Here is a 19087-nt window from a genome sequence, read left to right as displayed (position 1 = left end):
CCTCGCAACTAGGCAGGAGTCCTGACATGGCTGAACACACACGTGTGTGGAAGGGCCATCCCCGTCGTAACTCGAGAATATACCCCAGGTTCCCGCCGCAACTCCAGAAAAACCATGAGACTTCCCCCTCGCCGCGAGATGAGGCCCGATTCCCCTGCACTGCGTGCAGAGCAATTCCGTGTTGCACATCACACATGAAAGGAGCCTTGATTTCCTTGATGGCACTCCAGAGAAACCCTAAGAACACTATTTCAAGGCTAGAGTGATCCTGAGGTCACTGTAGCAACACGAAAGAGCTCCGTGGACCAAGAATCAACACGAGATGAGAGGTTAGTCCCTGGCTTCGACTCCTGAGGAATACCACCTTACCACAAGCACCTCAAGAGGAGGCTTCTCTCAGCTCTAGGTATGTGAGAGGGATCCTGAGTTTGCGGCCTCAAGTGGAATGGACACCGCGATGCCCTGACTCGAAATAAGGCCGGATATCCCTGCAGTGACTGGAATGCAGGCTTGTCTTGCATCTCCCAAGATGAAAGGATGTCTGAATCCCCTGTGGAGACCACAGAGAAACACCTAGTTCCCCACCTCATCGCGACCGGAGGCCTCACATCCTTTGAAAACTCCAGAGGTACGTGGAGATCAGTGCTTCCAAAGGAGACGATGCCTGACTCCTCGTGAAACTTGATAGGAGTCCCAGGATTCCTGTGGCACTTGGAAAGGGACACTTGGTCTCCCGCCTCAGCTGGAGAGGCATCCCAATTGCCCTGCCAAGCCTCGAGGAGAATCCCGAGTTGTCCCTCGCAACTAGGCAGGAGTCCTGACGTCGCTGAAGAAACACGTGGGTGGAAGGGCCATCCCCGTCGTAACTCGAGAATATACCCCAGGTTCCCGCCGCAACTCGAGAAAAACCATGAGACTTCCCCCTCGCCGCGAGATGAGGCCCGATTCCCCTGCACTGCGTGCAGAGCAATTCCGTGTTGCACATCACACATGAAAGGAGCCTTGATTTCCTTGATGGCACTCCAGAGAAACCCCAAGAACACTGTTTCAAGGCTAGAGGGATCCTGAGGCCACTGTAGCAACACGAAAGAGCTCCGTGGACCAAAAATCAACTCGAGATGAGAGGTTAGTCCCTGGCTTCGACTCCAGAGGAATACCACCTTACCACAAGCACCTCAAGAGGAGGCTTCTCTCAGCTCTAGGTATGTGAGAGGGACCCTGAGTTTGCGGCCTCAAGTGGAATGGACACCGCGATGCCCTGACGCGAAATAAGGCTGGATATCCCTGCAGTGACTTGAATGCAGGCTCGTCTTGCATCTCCCAAGATAAAAGGATGTCTGAATCCCCTGTGGAGACCACAGAGAAAGACCTAGTTCCCCACCTCATCGCTACCGGAGGCCTCACATCCTTTGAAAACTCCAGAGGTACGCGGAGATCAGTGCCTCCAAAGGAGACGATGCCTGACTCCTCGTGAAACTTGATAGGAGTCCCAGGATTCCTGTGGCACGTGGAAAGGGACCCTTGGTCTCCCGCCTCAGCTGGAGAGGCGTCCCAATTGCCTTGCCAAGCCTCGAGGAGAATCCCGAGTTGTGTCTCGCAACTAGGCAAGAGTCCTGACGTGGCTGAACAAACACGTGTGTGGAAGGGCCATCCCCGTCGTAACTCGAGAATATACCCCAGGTTCCCGCCGCAACTCGAGAAAAACCATGAGACTTCCCCCTCGCCGCGAGATGAGGCCCGATTCCCCTGCACTGCGTGCAGAGCAATTCTGTGTTGCACATCACACATGAAAGGAGCCTTGATTTCCTTCATGGCACTCCAGAGAAACCCCAAGAACACTGTTTCAAGGCTAGAGGGATCCTGAGGTCACTGTAGCAACACGAAAGAGCTTCGTGGACCAAAAATCAACTCGAGATGAGAGGTTAGTCCCTGGCTTCGACTCCAGAAGAATACCACCTTACCACAAGCACCTCAAGAGGAGGCTTCTCTCAGCTCTAGGTATGTGAGAGGTACCCTGAGTTTGCGGAGTCAAGTGGAATGGACACCGCGATGCCCTGACTCGAAATAAGGCCGGATATCCCTGCAGTGACTGGAATGCAGGCTCGTCTTGCATCTCCCAAGACGAAAGGGTGTCTGAATCCCCTGTGGAGACCACAGAGACAGACCTACTTCCCAACCTCATCGCGACAGGAGGCCTCAAATCCTTTGAAAACTCCAGAGGTATGCGGAGATCAGTGCCTCCAAGGAGACGATGCCTGACTCCTCGTGAAACTTGATAGGAGACCCAGGATTCCTGTGGCACATGGAAAGGGACCCTTGGTCTCCCGTCTCAGCTGGAGAGGCGTCCCAATTGCCCTGCAAAGCCTCGAGGAGAATCCCGAGTTGTCCCTCGAAACTAGGTAGGAGTCCTGACATGGCTGAACACACACGTGTGTGGAAGGGCCATCCCCGTCGTAACTCGAGAATATACCCCAGGTTCCCGCCGCAACTCGAGAAAAACCATGAGACTTCCCCCTCGCCGCGAGATGAGGCCCGATTCCCCTGCACTGCGTGCAGAGCAATTCCGTGTTGCACATCACACATGAAAGGAGCCTTGATTTCCTTGATGACACTCCAGAGAAACCCCAAGAACACTGTTTCAAGGCTAGAGGGATCCTGAGGTCACTGTAGCAACACGAAAAAGCTCCGTGGACCAAGAATCAACACGAGATGAGAGGTTAGTCCCTGGCTTCGACTCCTGAGGAATACCACCTTACCACAAGCACCTCAAGAGGAGGCTTCTCTCAGCTCTAGGTATGTGAGAGGGACCCTGAGTTTGCGGCCTCAAGTGGAATGGACACCGCGATGCCGTGACTCGAAATAAGGCCGGATATCCCTGCAGTGACTTGAATGCAGGCTCGTCTTGCATCTCCCAAGAAGAAAGGATGTCTGAATCCCCTGTGGAGACCACAGAGAAAGACCTAGTTCCCCACCTCATCGCGACCGGAGGCCTCACATCCTTTGAAAACTCCAGAGGTACGCGGAGATCAGTGCCTCCAAAGGAGACGATGCCTGACTCCTCGTGAAACTTGATAGGAGTCCCAGGATTCTTGTGGCACGTGGAAAGGGACCCTTGGTCTCCCGCCTCAGCTGGAGAGGCGTTCCAATTGCCCTGCCAGGCCTCGAGGAGAATCCCGAGTTGTCCCTCGCAACTAGGCAGGAGTCCTGACGTGGCTGAACAAACACGTGGGTGGAAGGGCCATCCCCGTCGTAACTCGAGAATATACCCCAGGTTCCCGCCGCAACTCGACAAAAACAATGAGACTTCCCTCTCGATGCGAGATGAGGCCCGATTCCCCTGTACTGCGTGCAGAGCAATTCCGTCTTGCACATCAAACATGAAAGGAGCCTTGATTTCCTTGATGGCACTCCATAGAAACCCCAAGAACACTGTTTCAAGGATAGAGGGATCCTGAGGTCACTGTAGCAACACGAAAGAACTCTGTGGACCAAAAATCAACTCGAAAAGAGAGGTTAGTCCCTGGATTCGTCTCCAGAGGAATACCACCTTACCACAAGCACCTCAAGAGGAGGCTTCTCTCAGCTCTAGGTATGTGAGAGGGACCCTGAGTTTGCGGCCTCAAGTGGAATGGACACCGCGATGCCCTGACTCGAAATAAGGCCGGGTATCCCTGCAGTGACTTCAATGCAGGCTCGTCTTGCATCTCCCAGGACGAAAGGATGTCTGAATCCCCTGTGGAAAGCACAGAGAAAGACTTAGTTCCCCACCTCATCGCGACCGATAGCCTCACATCCTTTGAAAACTCCAGAGGTACGCGGAGATCAGTGCCTCCAAAGGAGACGATGCCTGACTCCTCGTGAAACTTGATAGGAGTCCCAGGATTCCTGTGGCACTTGGATAGGGACACTTGGTCTCCCGCCTCAGCTGGAGAGGCGTCCCAATTGCCCTGCCAAGCCTCGAGGAGAATCCAGAGTTGTCCCTCGCAACTAGGCAGGAGTCCTGACGTCGCTGAAGAAACACGTGGGTGGAAGGGCCATCCCCGTCGTAACTCGAGAATATACCCCAGGTTCCCGCCGCAACTCGAGAAAAACCATGAGACTTCCCCCTCGCCGCGAGATGAGGCCCGATTCCCCTGCACTGCGTGCAGAGCAATTCTGTGTTGCACATCACACATGAAAGGAGCCTTGATTTCCTTGATGGCACTCCAGAGAAACCCCAAGAACACTGTTTCAAGGCTAGAGGGATCCTGAGGTCACTGTAGCAACACGAAAGAGCTCCGTGGACCAAAAATCAACTCGAGATGAGAGGTTAGTCCCTGGCTTCGACTCATGAGGAACACCACCTTACCACAAGCACCTCAAGAGGAGGCTTCTCTCTGCTCTAGGTATGTGAGAGGGACCCTGAGTTTGCGGTCTCAATTGGAATGGACACCGTGATGCCCTGACTCGAAATAAGGCCGGATATCCCTGCAGTGACTGGAATGCAGGCTCGTCTTGCATCTCCCAAGACGAAAGGGTGTCTGAATCCCCTGTGGAGACCACAGAGAAAGACCTAGTTCCCCACCTCATCGCGACAGGAGGCCTCAAATCCTTTGAAAATTCCAGAGGTATGCGGAGATCAGTGCCTCCAAAGGAGACGATGCCTGACTCCTCGTGAAACTTGATAGGAGACCCAGGATTCCTGTGGCACGTGGAAAGGGACCCTTGGTCTCCCGCCTCAGCTGGAGAGGCGTTCCAATTGCCCTGCCAAGCCTCGAGGAGAATCCCGAGTTGTCCCTGGCAACTAGGCAGGAGTCCTGACGTGGCTGAACAAACACGTGTGTGGAAGGGCCATCCCCGTCGTAACTCGAGAATATACCCAGGTTCCCGCCGCAACTCGAGAAAAACCATGAGACTTCCCCCTCGCCGCGAGATGAGGCCCGATTCCCCTGCACTGCATGCAGAGCAATTCCGTGTTGCACATCACACATGAAAGGAGCCTTGATTTCCTTGATGGCACTCCAGAGAAACCCCAAGAACACTGTTTCAAGGCTAGAGGGATCCTGAGGTCACTGTAGCAACACGAAAGAGCTCCGTGGACCAAGAATCAACACGAGATGAGAGGTTAGTCCCTGGCTTCGACTCCTGAGGAATACCACCTTACCACAAGCACCTCAAGAGGAGGCTTCTCTCAGCTCTAGGTATGTGAGAGGGACCCTGAGTTTGCGGCCTCAAGTGGAATGGACACCGCGATGCCCTGACTCGAAATAAGGCCGGATATCCCTGCAGTGACTTGAATGCAGGCTCCTCTTGCATCTCCCAAGATGAAAGGATGTCTGAATCCCCTGTGGAGACCACAGAGAAACACCTAGTTCCCCACCTCATCGTGACCGGAGGCCTCACATCCTTTGAAAACTCCAGAGGTACGCGGAGATCAGTGCCTCCAAAGGAGACGATGCCTGACTTCTCGTGAAACTTGATAGGAGTCCCAGGATTCTTGTGGCACGTGGAAAGGGACCCTTGGTCTCCCGCCTCAGCTGGAGAGGCGTTCCAATTGCCCTGCCAAGCCTCGAGGAGAATCCCGAGTTGTCCCTCGCAACTAGGCAGGAGTCCTGACGTGGCTGAACAAACACGTGGGTGGAAGGGCCATCCCCGTCGTAACTCGAGAATATACCCCAGGTTCCCGCCGCAACTCGAGAAAAACCATGAGACTTCCCCCTCGCCGCGAGATGAGGCCCGATTCCCCTGCACTGCACGCAGTGCAATTCCGTGTTGCACATCACACATGAAAGGAGCCTTGATTTCCTTGATGGCACTCCAGAGAAACCCCAAGAACACTGTTTCAAGGCTAGAGGGATCCTGAGGTCACTGTAGCAACACGAAAGAGCTCCGTGGACCAAGAATCAACACGAGATGAGAGGTTAGTCCCTGGCTTCGACTCCTGAGGAATACCACCTTACCACAAGCACCTCAAGAGGAGGCTTCTCTCAGCTCTAGGTATGTGAGAGGGACCCTGAGTTTGCGGCCTCAAGTGGAATGGACACCGCGATGCCCTGACTCGAAATAAGGCCGGATATCCCTGCAGTGACTTGAATGCAGGCTCCTCTTGCATCTCCCAAGATGAAAGGATGTCTGAATCCCCTGTGGAGACCACAGAGAAACACCTAGTTCCCCACCTCATCGTGACCGGAGGCCTCACATCCTTTGAAAACTCCAGAGGTACGCGGAGATCAGTGCCTCCAAAGGAGACGATGCCTGACTTCTCGTGAAACTTGATAGGAGTCCCAGGATTCTTGTGGCACGTGGAAAGGGACCCTTGGTCTCCCGCCTCAGCTGGAGAGGCGTTCCAATTGCCCTGCCAAGCCTCGAGGAGAATCCCGAGTTGTCCCTCACAACTAGGCAGGAGTCCTGACGTGGCTGAACAAACACGTGGGTGGAAGGGCCATCCCCGTCGTAACTCGAGAATATACCCCAGGTTCCCGCCGCAACTCGAGAAAAACCATGAGACTTCCCCCTCGATGCGAGATGAGGCCCTATTCCCCTGTACTGCGTGCAGAGCAATTCCGTCTTGCACATCACACATGAAAGGAGCCTTGATTTCCTTGATGGCACTCCAGAGAAACGCCAAGAACACTGTTTCAAGGATAGAGGGATCCTGAGGTCACTGTAGCAACACGAAAGAACTCCGTGGGCCAAAAATCAACTCGAAAAGAGAGGTTAGTCCCTGGATTCGTCTCCAGAGGAATACCACCTTACCACAAGCACCTCAAGAGGAGGCTTCTCTCAGCTCTAGGTATGTGAGAGGGACCCTGAGTTTGCGGCCTCAATTGGAATGGACACCGCGATGCCCTGACTCGAAATAAGGCCGGATATCCTTGCAGTGACTTCAATGCAGGCTCGTCTTGCATCTCCCAGGACGAAAGGATGTCTGAATCCCCTGTGGAAAGCACAGAGAAAGACTTAGTTCCCCACCTCATCGCGACCGACAGCCTCACATCCTTTGAAAACTCCAGAGGTACGCGGAGATCAGTGCCTCCAAAGGAGACGATGCCTGACTCCTCGTGAAACTTGATAGGAGTCCCAGGATTCCTGTGGCACTTGGATAGGGACACTTGGTCTCCCGCCTCAGCTGGAGAGGCGTCCCAATTGCCCTGCCAAGGCTCGAGGAGAATCCCGAGTTGTCCCTCGCAACTAGGCAGGAGTCCTGACATCGCTGAAGAAACACGTGGGTGGAAGGGCCATCCCCGTCGTAACTCGAGAATATACCCCAGGTTCCCGCCGCAACTCGAGAAAAACCATGAGACTTCCCCCTCGCCGCGAGATGAGGCCCGATTCCCCTGCACTGCGTGCAGAGCAATTCCGTGTTGCACATCACACATGAAAGGAGCCTTGATTTCCTTGATGGCACTCCAGAGAAACCCCAAGAACACTGTTTCAAGGCTAGAGGGATCCTGAGGTCACTGTAGCAACACAAAAGAGCTCCGTGGACCAAAAATCAACTCGAGATGAGAGGTTAGTCCCTGGCTTCGACTCCAGAGGAATACCACCTTACCACAAGCACCTCAAGAGGAGGCTTCTCTCAGCTCTAGGTATGTGAGAGGGACCCTGAGTTTGCGGCCTCAAGTGGAATGGACACCGCGATGCCCTGACGCGAAATAAGGCTGGATATCCCTGCAGTGACTTGCATGCAGGCTCGTCTTGTATCTCCCAAGAAGAAAGGATGTCTGAATCCCCTGTGGAGACCACAGAGAAACACCTAGTTCCCCACCTCATCGCGACCGGAGGCCTCACATCCTTTGAAAACTCCAGAGGTACGCGGAGATCAGTGCCTCCAAAGGAGACGATGCCTGACTCCTCGTGAAACTTGATAGGAGTCCCAGGATTCCTGTGGCACGTGGAAAGGGACCCTTGGTCTCCCGCCTGAGCTGGAGAGGCGTTCCAATTGGCCTGCCAAGCCTCGAGGAGAATCCCGAGTTGTCCCTCGCAACTAGGCAGTAGTCCTGACGTGGCTGAACAAACACGTGGGTGGAAGGGCCATCCCCGTCGTAACTCGAGAATATACCCCAGGTTCCCGCCGCAACTCGAGAAAAACCATGAGACTTCCCCCTCGATGCGAGATGAGGCCCGATTCCCCTGTACTGCATGCAGAGCAATTCCGTCTTGCACATCACACATGAAAGGAGCCTTGATGTCCTTGATGGCACTCCAGAGAACCCCCAAGAACACTGTTTCAAGGATAGAGGGATCCTGAGGTCACTGTAGCAACACGAAAGAACTCTGTGGACCAAAAATCAACTCGAAAAGAGAGGTTAGTCCCTGGATTCGTCTCCAGAGGAATACCACCTTACCACAAGCACCTCAAGAGGAGGCTTCTCTCAACTCTAGGTATGTGAGAGGGATCCTGAGTTTGCGGCCTCAAGTGGAATGGACACCGCGATGCCCTGACGCGAAATAAGGCTGGATATCCCTGCAGTGACTTGAATGCAGGCTCGTCTTGCATCTCCCAAGATGAAAGGATGTCTGAATCCCCTGTGGAGACCACAGAGAAAGACCTAGTTCCCCACCTCATCGCGACCAGAGGCCTCACATCCTTTGAAAACTCCAGAGGTACGCGGAGATCAGTGCCTCCAAAGGAGACGATGCCTGACTCCTCGTGAAACTTGATAGGAGTCCCAGGATTCCTGTGGCACGTGGAAAGGGACCCTTGGTCTCCCGCCTCAGCTGGAGAGGCGTCCCAATTGCCTTGCCAAGCCTCAAGGAGAATCCCGAGTTGTGTCTCGCAACTAGGCAAGAGTCCTGACGTGGCTGAACAAACACGTGTGTGGAATGGCCATCCCCGTCGTAACTCGAGAATATACCCCAGGTTCCCGCCGCAACTCGAGAAAAACCATGAGACTTCCCCCTCGCCGCGAGATGAGGCCCGATTCCCCTGCACTGCGTGCAGAGCAATTCTGTGTTGCACATCACACATGAAAGGAGCCTTGATTTCCTTCATGGCACTCCAGAGAAACCCCAAGAACACTGTTTCAAGGCTAGAGGGATCCTGAGGTCACTGTAGCAACACGAAAGAGCTCCGTGGACCAAAAATCAACTCGAGATGAGAGGTTAGTCCCTGGCTTCGACTCCAGAGGAATACCACCTTACCACAAGCACCTCAAGAGGAGGCTTCTCTCAACTCTAGGTATGTGAGAGGGACCCTGAGTTTGCGGAGTCAAGTGGAATGGACACCGCGATGCCCTGACTCGAAATAAGGCCGGATATCCCTGCAGTGACTGGAATGCAGGCTCGTCTTGCATCTCCCAAGAGGAAAGGGTGTCTGAATCCCCTGTGGAGACCACAGAGAAAGACCTAGTTCCCCACCTCATCGCGACAGGAGGCCTCACATCCTTTGAAAACTCCAGAGGTATGCGAAAATCAGTGCCTCCAAAGGAGACGATGCCTGACTCCTCGTGAAACTTGATAGGAGACCCAGGATTCCTGTGGCACGTGGAAAGGGACTCTTGGTCTCCCGCCTCAGCTGGAGAGGCGTCCCAATTGCCCTGCAAAGCCTCGAGGAGAATCCCGAGTTGTCCCTCGCAACTAGGCAGGAGTCCTGACATGGCTGAACACACACTTGTGTGGAAGGGCCATCCCCGTCGTAACTCGAGAATATACCCCAGGTTCCCGCCGCAACTCGAGAAAAACCATGAGACTTCCCCCTCGCCGCGAGATGAGGCCCGATTCCCCTCACTGCATGCAGAGCAATTCTCTGTTGCACATCACACATGAAAGAAGCCTTGATTTCCTTCATGGCACTCCAGAGAAACCCCAAGAACACTGTTTCAAGGCTAGAGGGATCCTGAGGTCACTGTAGCAACACGAAAGCGCTCCGTGGACCAAAAATCAACTCGAGATGAGAGGTTAGTCCCTGGCTTCGACTCCAGAAGAATACCACCTTACCACAAGCACCTCAAGAGGAGGCTTCTCTCAGCTCTAGGTATGTGAGAGGGACCCTGAGTTTGCGGCCTCAAGTGGAATGGACACCACGATGCCCTGACTCGAAATAAGGCCGGATATCCCTGCAGTGACTGGAATGCAGGCTCGTCTTGCATCTCCCAAGACGAAAGGGTGTCTGAATCCCCTGTGGAGACCACAGAGAAAGACCTAGTTCCCCACCTCATCGCGACAGGAGGCCTCAAATCCTTTGAAAACTCCAGAGGTATGCGGAGATCAGTGCCTCCAAAGGAGACGATGCCTGACTCCTCATGAAACTTGATAGGAGACCCAGGATTCCTGTGGCACGTGGAAAGGGACCCTTGGTCTCCCGTCTCAGCTGGAGAGGCGTCCCAATTGCCCTGCAAAGCCTCGAGGAGAATCCCGAGTTGTCCCTCAAAACTAGGCAGGAGTCCTGACATGGCTGAACACACACGTGTGTGGAAGGGCCATCCCCGTCGTAACTCGAGAATATACCCCAGGTTCCCGCCGCAACTCGAGAAAAACCATGAGACTTCCCCCTCGCCGCGAGATGAGGCCCGATTCCCCTGCACTGCGTGCAGAGCAATTCCGTGTTGCACATCACACATGAAAGGAGCCTTGATTTCCTTGATGGCACTCCAGAGAAACCCCAAGAACACTGTTTCAAGGCTAGAGGGATCCTGAGGTCACTGTAGCAACACGAAAGAGCTCCGTGGACCAAGAATCAACAAGAGATGAGAGGTTAGTCCCTGGCTTCGACTCCTGAGGAATACCACCTTACCACAAGCACCTCAAGAGGAGGCTTCTCTCAGCTCTAGGTATGTGAGAGGGACCCTGAGTTTGCGGCCTCAAGTGGAATGGACACCGCGATGCCCTGACTCGAAATAAGGCCGGATATCCCTGCAGTGACTGGAATGCAGGCTTGTCTTGCATCTCCCAAGATGAAAGGATGTCTGAATCCCCTGTGGAGACCACAGAGAAACACCTAGTTCCCCACCTCATCGCGACCGGAGGCCTCACATCCTTTGAAAACTCCAGAGGTACGTGGAGATCAGTGCCTCCAAAGGAGACGATGCCTGACTCCTCGTGAAACTTGATAGGATTCCCAGGATTCTTGTGGCACGTGGAAAGGGACCCTTGGTCTCCCGCCTCAGCTGGAGAGGCGTTCCAATTGCCCTGCCAAGCCTCGAGGAGAATCCCGAGTTGTCCCTCGCAACTAGGCGGGAGTCCTGACGTGGCTGAACAAACACGTGGGTGGAAGGGCCATCCCCGTCGTAACTCGAGAAGATAACCCAGGTTCCCGCCGCAACTCGAGAAAAACCATGAGACTTCCCCCTCGATGCGAGATGAGGCCCGATTCCCCTGTACTGCGTGCAGAGCAATTCCGTGTTGCACATCACACATGAAAGGAGCCTTGATTTCCTTGATGGCACTCCAGAGAAACGCCAAGAACACTGTTTCAAGGATAGAGGGATCCTGAGGTCACTGTAGCAACACGAAAGAACTCTGTGGACCAAAAATCAACTCGAAAAGAGAGGTTAGTCCCTGGATTCGTCTCCAGAGGAATACCACCTTACCACAAGCACCTCAAGAGGAGGCTTCTCTCAGCTCTAGGTATGTGAGAGGGACCCTGAGTTTGCGGCCTCAAGTGGAATGGACACCGCGATGAACTGACTCGAAATAAGGCCGGATATCCCTGCAGTGACTTCAATGCAGGCTCGTCTTGCATCTCCCAGGACGAAGGATGTCTGAATCCCCTGTGGAAAGCACAGAGAAAGACTTAGTTCCCCACCTCATCGCGACCGATAGCCTCACATCCTTTGAAAACTCCAGAGGTACGCGGAGATTAGTGCCTCCAAAGGAGACGATGCCTGACTCCTCGTGAAACTTGATAGGAGTCCCAGGATTCCTGTGGCACGTGGAAAGGGACACTTGGTCGCCCGCCTCAGCTGGAGAGGCGTCCCAATTGCCCTGCCAAGCCTCGAGGAGAATCCAGAGTTGTCCCTCGCAACTAGGCAGGAGTCCTGACGTCGCTGAAGAAACACGTGGGTGGAAGGGCCATCCCCGTCGTAACTCGAGAATATACCCCAGGTTCCCGCCGCAACTCGAGAAAAACCATGAGCCTTCCCCCTCGCCGCGAGATGAGGCCCGATTCCCCTGCACTGCGTGCAGAGCAATTCCGTGTTGCACATCACACATGAAAGGAGCCTTGAATTCCTTGATGGCACTCCAGAGAAACCCCAAGAACACTGTTTCAAGGCTAGAGGGATCCTGACGTCACTGTAGCAACACGAAAGAGCTCCGTGGGCCAAAAATCAACTCGAGATGAGAGGTTAGTCCCTGGCTTCGACTCCAGAGGAATACCACCTTACCACAAGCACCTCAAGAGGAGGCTTCTCTCAGCTCTAGGTATGTGAGAGGGACCCTGAGTTTGCGGCCTCAAGTGGAATGGACACCGCGATGCCCTGACTCGAAATAAGGCCAGATATCCCTGCAGTGACTGGAATGCAGGCTCGTCTTGAATCTCCCAAGAAGAAAGGGTGTCTGAATCCCCTGTGGAGACCACAGAGAAAGACCTAGTTCCCCATCTCATCGCGACAGGAGGCCTCAAATCCTTTGAAAACTCCAGAGGTATGCGGAGATCACTGCCTCCAAAGGAGACGATGCCTGACTCCTCGTGAAAGTTGATAGGAGACCCAGGATTCCTGTGGCACGTGGAAAGGGACCTTTGGTCTCCCGTCTCAGCTGGAGAGGCGTCCCAATTGCCCTGCAAAGCCTCGAGGAGAATCCCGAGTTGTGTCTCGCAACTAGGCAGGAGTCCTGACATGGCTGAACACACACGTGTATGGAAGGGCCATCCCCGCCGTAACTCGAGAATATACCCCAGGTTCCCGCCGCAACTCGAGAAAAACCATGAGACTCCCCCTCGCCGCGAGATGAGGCCCGATTCCCCTGCACTGCGTGCAGAGCAATTCCGTGTTGCACATCACACATGAAAGGAGCCTTGATTTCCTTGATGGCACTCCAGAGAAACCCCAAGAACACTGTTTCAAGGCTAGAGGGATCCTGAGGTCACTGTAGCAACACGAAAGAGCTCCGTGGGCCAAAAATCAACTCGAGATGAGAGGTTAGTCCCTGGCTTCGACTCCAGAGGAATACCACCTTACCACAAGCACCTCAAGAGGAGGCTTCTCTCAGCTCTAGGTATGTGAGAGGGACCCTGAGTTTGCGGCCTCAAGTGGAATGGACACCGCGATGCCCTGACGCGAAATAAGGCTGGATATCCCTGCAGTGACTTGAATGCAGGCTCGTCTTGCATCTCCCAAGATGAAAGGATGTCTGTATCCCCTGTGGAGACCACAGAGAAACACCTAGTTCCCCACCTCATCGCGACCGGAGGCCTCACATCCTTTGAAAACTCCAGAGGTACGCGGAGATCAGTGCCTCCAAAGGAGACGATGCCTGACTCCTCGTGAAACTTGATAAGAGTCCCAGGATTCCTGTGGCACGTGGAAAGGGACCCTTGGTCTCCCGCCTCAGCTGGAGAGGCGTCCCAATTGCCTTGCCAAGCCTCGAGGAGAATCCCGAGTTGTGTCTCGCAACTAGGCAAGAGTCCTGACGTGGCTGAACAAACACGTGTGTGGAAGGGCCATCCCCGTCGTAACTGGAGAATATACCCCAGGTTCCCGCCGCAACTCGAGAAAAACCATGAGACTTCCCCCTCGCCGCGAGATGAGGCCCGATTCCCCTGCACTGCGTGCAGAGCAATTCCGTGTTGCACATCACACATGAAAGGAGCCTTGATTTCCTTCATGGCACTCCAGAGAAACCCCAAGAACACTGTTTCAAGGCTAGAGGGATCCTGAGGTCACTGTAGCAACACGAAAGAGCTCCGTGGACCAAGAATCAACACGAGATGAGAGGTTAGTCCCTGGCTTCGACTCCTGAGGAATACCACCTTACCACAAGCACCTCAAGAGGAGGCTTCTCTCAGCTCTAAGTATGTGAGAGGGATCCTGAGTTTGCGGCCTCAAGTGGAATGGACACCGCGATGCCCTGACTCGAAATAAGGCCGGATATCCCTGCAGTGACTGGAATGCAGGCTCGTCTTGCATCTCCCAAGAAGAAAGGATGTCTGAATCCCCTGTGGAGACCACAGAGAAAGACCTAGTTCCCCACCTCATCGCGACCGGAGGCCTCACATCCTTTGAAAACTCCAGAGGTACGCGGAGATCAGTGCCTCCAAAGGAGACGATGCCTGACTCCTCGTGAAAATTGATAGGAGTCCCAGGATTCTTGTGGCACGTGGAAAGGGACCCTTGGTCTCCCGCCTGAGCTGGAGAGGCGTTCCAATTGCCCTGCCAAGCCTCGAGGAGAATCCCGAGTTGTCCCTCGCAACTAGGCAGGAGTCCTGACGTGGCTGAACAAACACGTGGGTGGAAGGGCCATCCCCGTCGTAACTCGAGAATATACCCCAGGTTCCCGCCGCAACTCGAGAAAAAACATGAGACTTCCAACTCGATGCGAGATGAGGCCCGATTCCCCTGTACTGCGTGCAGAGCAATTCCGTCTTGCACATCACACATGAAAGGAGCCTTGATTTCCTTGATGGCACTACAGAGAAACCCCAAGAACACTGTTTCAAGGATAGAGGGATCCTGAGGTCACTGTAGCAACACGAAAGAACTCTGTGGACCATAAATCATCTCGAAAAGAGAGGTTAGTCCCTGGATTCGTCTCCAGAGGAATACCACCTTACCACAAGCACCTCAAGAGGAGGCTTCTCTCAGCTCTAGGTATGTGAGAGGGACCCTGAGTTTGCGGCCTCAACTGGAATGGACACCGCGATGCCCTGACGCGAAATAAGGCCGGATATCCCTGCAGTGACTTCAATGCAGGCTCGTCTTGCATCTCCCAGGACGAAAGGATGTCTGAATCCCATGTGGAAAGCACAGAGAAAGACTTAGTTCCCCACCTCATCGCGACCGATAGCCTCACATCCTTTGAAAACTCCAGAGGTATGTGGAGATCAGTGCCTCCAAAGGAGACGATGCCTGACTCCTCGTGAAACTTGATAGGAGTCCCAGGATTCCTGTGGCACTTGGAAAGGGACACTTGGTCTCCCGCCTCAGCTGGAGAGGCGTCCCAATTGCCCTGCCAAGCCTCGAGGAGAATCCAGAGTTGTCCCTCGCAACTAGGCAGGAGTCCTGACGTCGCTGAAGAAACACGTGGGTGGAAGGGCCATCCCCGTCGTAACTCGAGAATATACCCCAGGTTCCCGCCGCAACTCGAGAAAAACCATGAGACTTCCCCCTCGCCGCGAGATGAGGCCCGATTCCCCTGCACTGCGTGCAGAGCAATTCCGTCTTGCACATCACACATGAAAGGAGCCTTGATTTCCTTGATGGCACTCCAGAGAAACCCCAAGAACACTGTTTCAAGGCTAGAGGGATCCTGAGGTCACTGTAGCAACACGAAAGAGCTCCGTGGGCCAAAAATCAACTCGAGATGAGAGGTTAGTCCTGGCTTCGACTCCAGAGGAATACCACCTTACCACAAGCACCTCAAGAGGAGGCTTCTCTCAGCTCTAGGTATGTGAGAGGGACCCTGAGTATGCGGCCTCAAGTGGAATGGACACCGCGATGCCCTGACGCGAAATAAGGCTGGATATCCCTGCAGTGACTTGAATGCAGGCTCGTCTTGCATCTCCCAAGATGAAAGGTTGTCTGAATCCCCTGTGGAGACCACAGAGAAAGACCTAGTTCCCCACCTCATCGCGACCGGAGGCCTCACATCCTTTGAAAACTCCAGAGGTACGCGGAGATCAGTGCCTCAAAAGGAGACGATGCCTGACTCCTCGAGAAACTTGATAGGAGTCCCAGGATTCATGTGGCACGTGGAATGGGACTCTTGGTCTCCCGCCTCAGCTGGAGAGGCGTCCCCATTGCCTTGCCAAGCCTCGAGGAGAATCCCGAGTTGTGTCTCGCAACTAGGCAAGAGTCCTGACATGCCTGAACAAACACGTGTGTGGAAGGGCCATCCCCGTCGTAACTCGCGAATATACCCCAGGTTCCCGCCGCAACTCGAGAAAAACCATGAGACTTCCCCCTCGCCGCGAGATGAGGCCCGATTCCCCTGCACTGCGTGCAGAGCAATTCTGTGTTGCACATCACACATGAAAGGAGCCTTGATTTCCTTCATGGCACTCCAGAGAAACCCCAAGAACACTGTTTCAAGGCTAGAGGGATCCTGAGGTCACTGTAGCAACACGAAAGAGCTCCGTGGACCAAAAATCAACTCGAGATGAGAGGTTAGTCCCTGGCTTCGACTCCAGAGGAATACCACCTTACCACAAGCACCTCAAGAGGAGGCTTCTCTCAGCTCTAGGTATGTGAGAGGGACCCTGAGTTTGCGGCCTCAAGTGGAATGGACACCGCGATGCCCTGACTCGAAATAAGGCCGGATATCCCTGCAGTGACTGGAATGCAGGCTCGTCTTGCATCTCCCAAGACGAAAGGGTGTCTGAATCCCCTGTGGAGACCACAGAGAAAGACCTAGTTCCCCACCTCATCGCGACCGGAGGCCTCACATCCTTTGAAAACTCCAGAGGTACGCGGAGATCAGTGCCTCCAAAGGAGACGATGCCTGACTCCTCGTGAAAATTGATAGGAGTCCCAGGATTCTTGTGGCACGTGGAAAGGGACCCTTGGTCTCCCGCCTGAGCTGGAGAGGCGTTCCAATTGCCCTGCCAAGCCTCGAGGAGAATCCCGAGTTGTCCCTCGCAACTAGGCAGGAGTCCTGACGTGGCTGAACAAACACGTGGGTGGAAGGGCCATCCCCGTCGTAACTCGAGAATATACCCCAGGTTCCCGCCGCAACTCGAGAAAAACCATGAGACTTCCAACTCGATGCGAGATGAGGCCCGATTCCCCTGTACTGCGTGCAGAGCAATTCCGTCTTGCACATCACACATGAAAGGAGCCTTGATTTCCTTGATGGCACTACAGAGAAACCCCAAGAACACTGTTTCAAGGATAGAGGGATCCTGAGGTCACTGTAGCAACACGAAAGAACTCTGTGGACCATAAATCATCTCGAAAAGAGAGGTTAGTCCCTGGATTCGTCTCCAGAGGAATACCACCTTACCACAAGCACCTCAAGAGGAGGCTTCTCTCAGCTCTAGGTATGTGAGAGGGACCCTGAGTTTGCGGCCTCAACTGGAATGGACACCGCGATGCCCTGACGCGAAATAAGGCCGGATATCCCTGCAGTGACTTCAATGCAGGCTCGTCTTGCATCTCCCAGGACGAAAGGATGTCTGAATCCCCTGTGGAAAGCACAGAGAAAGACTTAGTTCCCCACCTCATCGCGACCGATAGCCTCACATCCTTTGAAAACTCCAGAGGTATGTGGAGATCAGTGCCTCCAAAGGAGACGATGCCTGACTCCTCGTGAAACTTGATAGGAGTCCCAGGATTCCTGTGGCACTTGGAAAGGGACACTTGGTCTCCCGCCTCAGCTGGAGAGGCGTCCCAATTGCCCTGCCAAGCCTCGAGGAGAATCCAGAGTTGTCCCTCGCAACTAGGCAGGAGTCCTGACGTCGCTGAAGAAACACGTGGGTGGAAGGGCCATCCCCGTCGTAACTCGAGAATATACCCCAGGTTCCCGCCGCAACTCGAGAAAAAACCATGAGACTTCCCCCTCGCCGCGAGATGAGGCCCGATTCCCCTGCACTGCGTGCAGAGCAATTCCGTCTTGCACATCACACATGAAAGGAGCCTTGATTTCCTTGATGGCACTCCAGAGAAACCCCAAGAACACTGTTTCAAGGCTAGAGGGATCCTGAGGTCACTGTAGCAACACGAAAGAGCTCCGTGGGCCAAAAATCAACTCGAGATGAGAGGTTAGTCCTGGCTTCGACTCCAGAGGAATACCACCTTACCACAAGCACCTCAAGAGGAGGCTTCTCTCAGCTCTAGGTATGTGAGAGGGACCCTGAGTATGCGGCCTCAAGTGGAATGGACACCGCGATGCCCTGACGCGAAATAAGGCTGGATATCCCTGCAGTGACTTGAATGCAGGCTCGTCTTGCATCTCCCAAGATGAAAGGTTGTCTGAATCCCCTGTGGAGACCACAGAGAAAGACCTAGTTCCCCACCTCATCGCGACTGGAGGCCTCACATCCTTTGAAAACTCCAGAGGTACGCGGAGATCAGTGCCTCAAAAGGAGACGATGCCTGACTCCTCGAGAAACTTGATAGGAGTCACAGGATTCATGTGGCACCTGGAATGGGACTCTTGGTCTCCCGCCTCAGCTGGAGAGGCGTCCCCATTGCCTTGCCAAGCCTCGAGGAGAATCCCGAGTTGTGTCTCGCAACTAGGCAAGAGTCCTGACATGCCTGAACAAACACGTGTGTGGAAGGGCCATCCCCGTCGTAACTCGCGAATATACCCCAGGTTCCCGCCGCAACTCGAGAAAAACCATGAGACTTCCCCCTCGCCGCGAGATGAGGCCCGATTCCCCTGCACTGCGTGCAGAGCAATTCTGTGTTGCACATCACACATGAAAGGAGCCTTGATTTCCTTCATGGCACTCCAGAGAAACCCCAAGAACACTGTTTCAAGGCTAGAGGGATCCTGAGGTCACTGTAGCAACACGAAAGAGCTCCGTGGACCAAAAATCAACTCGAGATGAGAGGTTAGTCCCTGGCTTCGACTCCAGAGGAATACCACCTTACCACAAGCACCTCAAGAGGAGGCTTCTCTCAGCTCTAGGTATGTGAGAGGGACCCTGAGTTTGCGGCCTCAAGTGGAATGGACACCGCGATGCCCTGACTCGAAATAAGGCCGGATATCCCTGCAGTGACTGGAATGCAGGCTCGTCTTGCATCTCCCAAGACGAAAGGGTGTCTGAATCCCCTGTGGAGACCACAGAGAAAGACCTAGTTCCCCACCTCATCGCGACCGGAGGCCTCACATCCTTTGAAAACTCCAGAGGTACGCGGAGATCAGTGCCTCCAAAGGAGACGATGCCTGACTCCTCGTGAAAATTGATAGGAGTCCCAGGATTCTTGTGGCACGTGGAAAGGGACCCTTGGTCTCCCGCCTGAGCTGGAGAGGCGTTCCAATTACCCTGCCAAGCCTCGAGGAGAAT

Source organism: Cervus elaphus, chromosome 26, assembly GCF_910594005.1.
Source record: "Cervus elaphus chromosome 26, mCerEla1.1, whole genome shotgun sequence".
In the NCBI taxonomy this organism is placed as follows: domain Eukaryota; kingdom Metazoa; phylum Chordata; class Mammalia; order Artiodactyla; family Cervidae; genus Cervus; species Cervus elaphus.
This window is presented reverse-complemented; position numbering follows the sequence as displayed.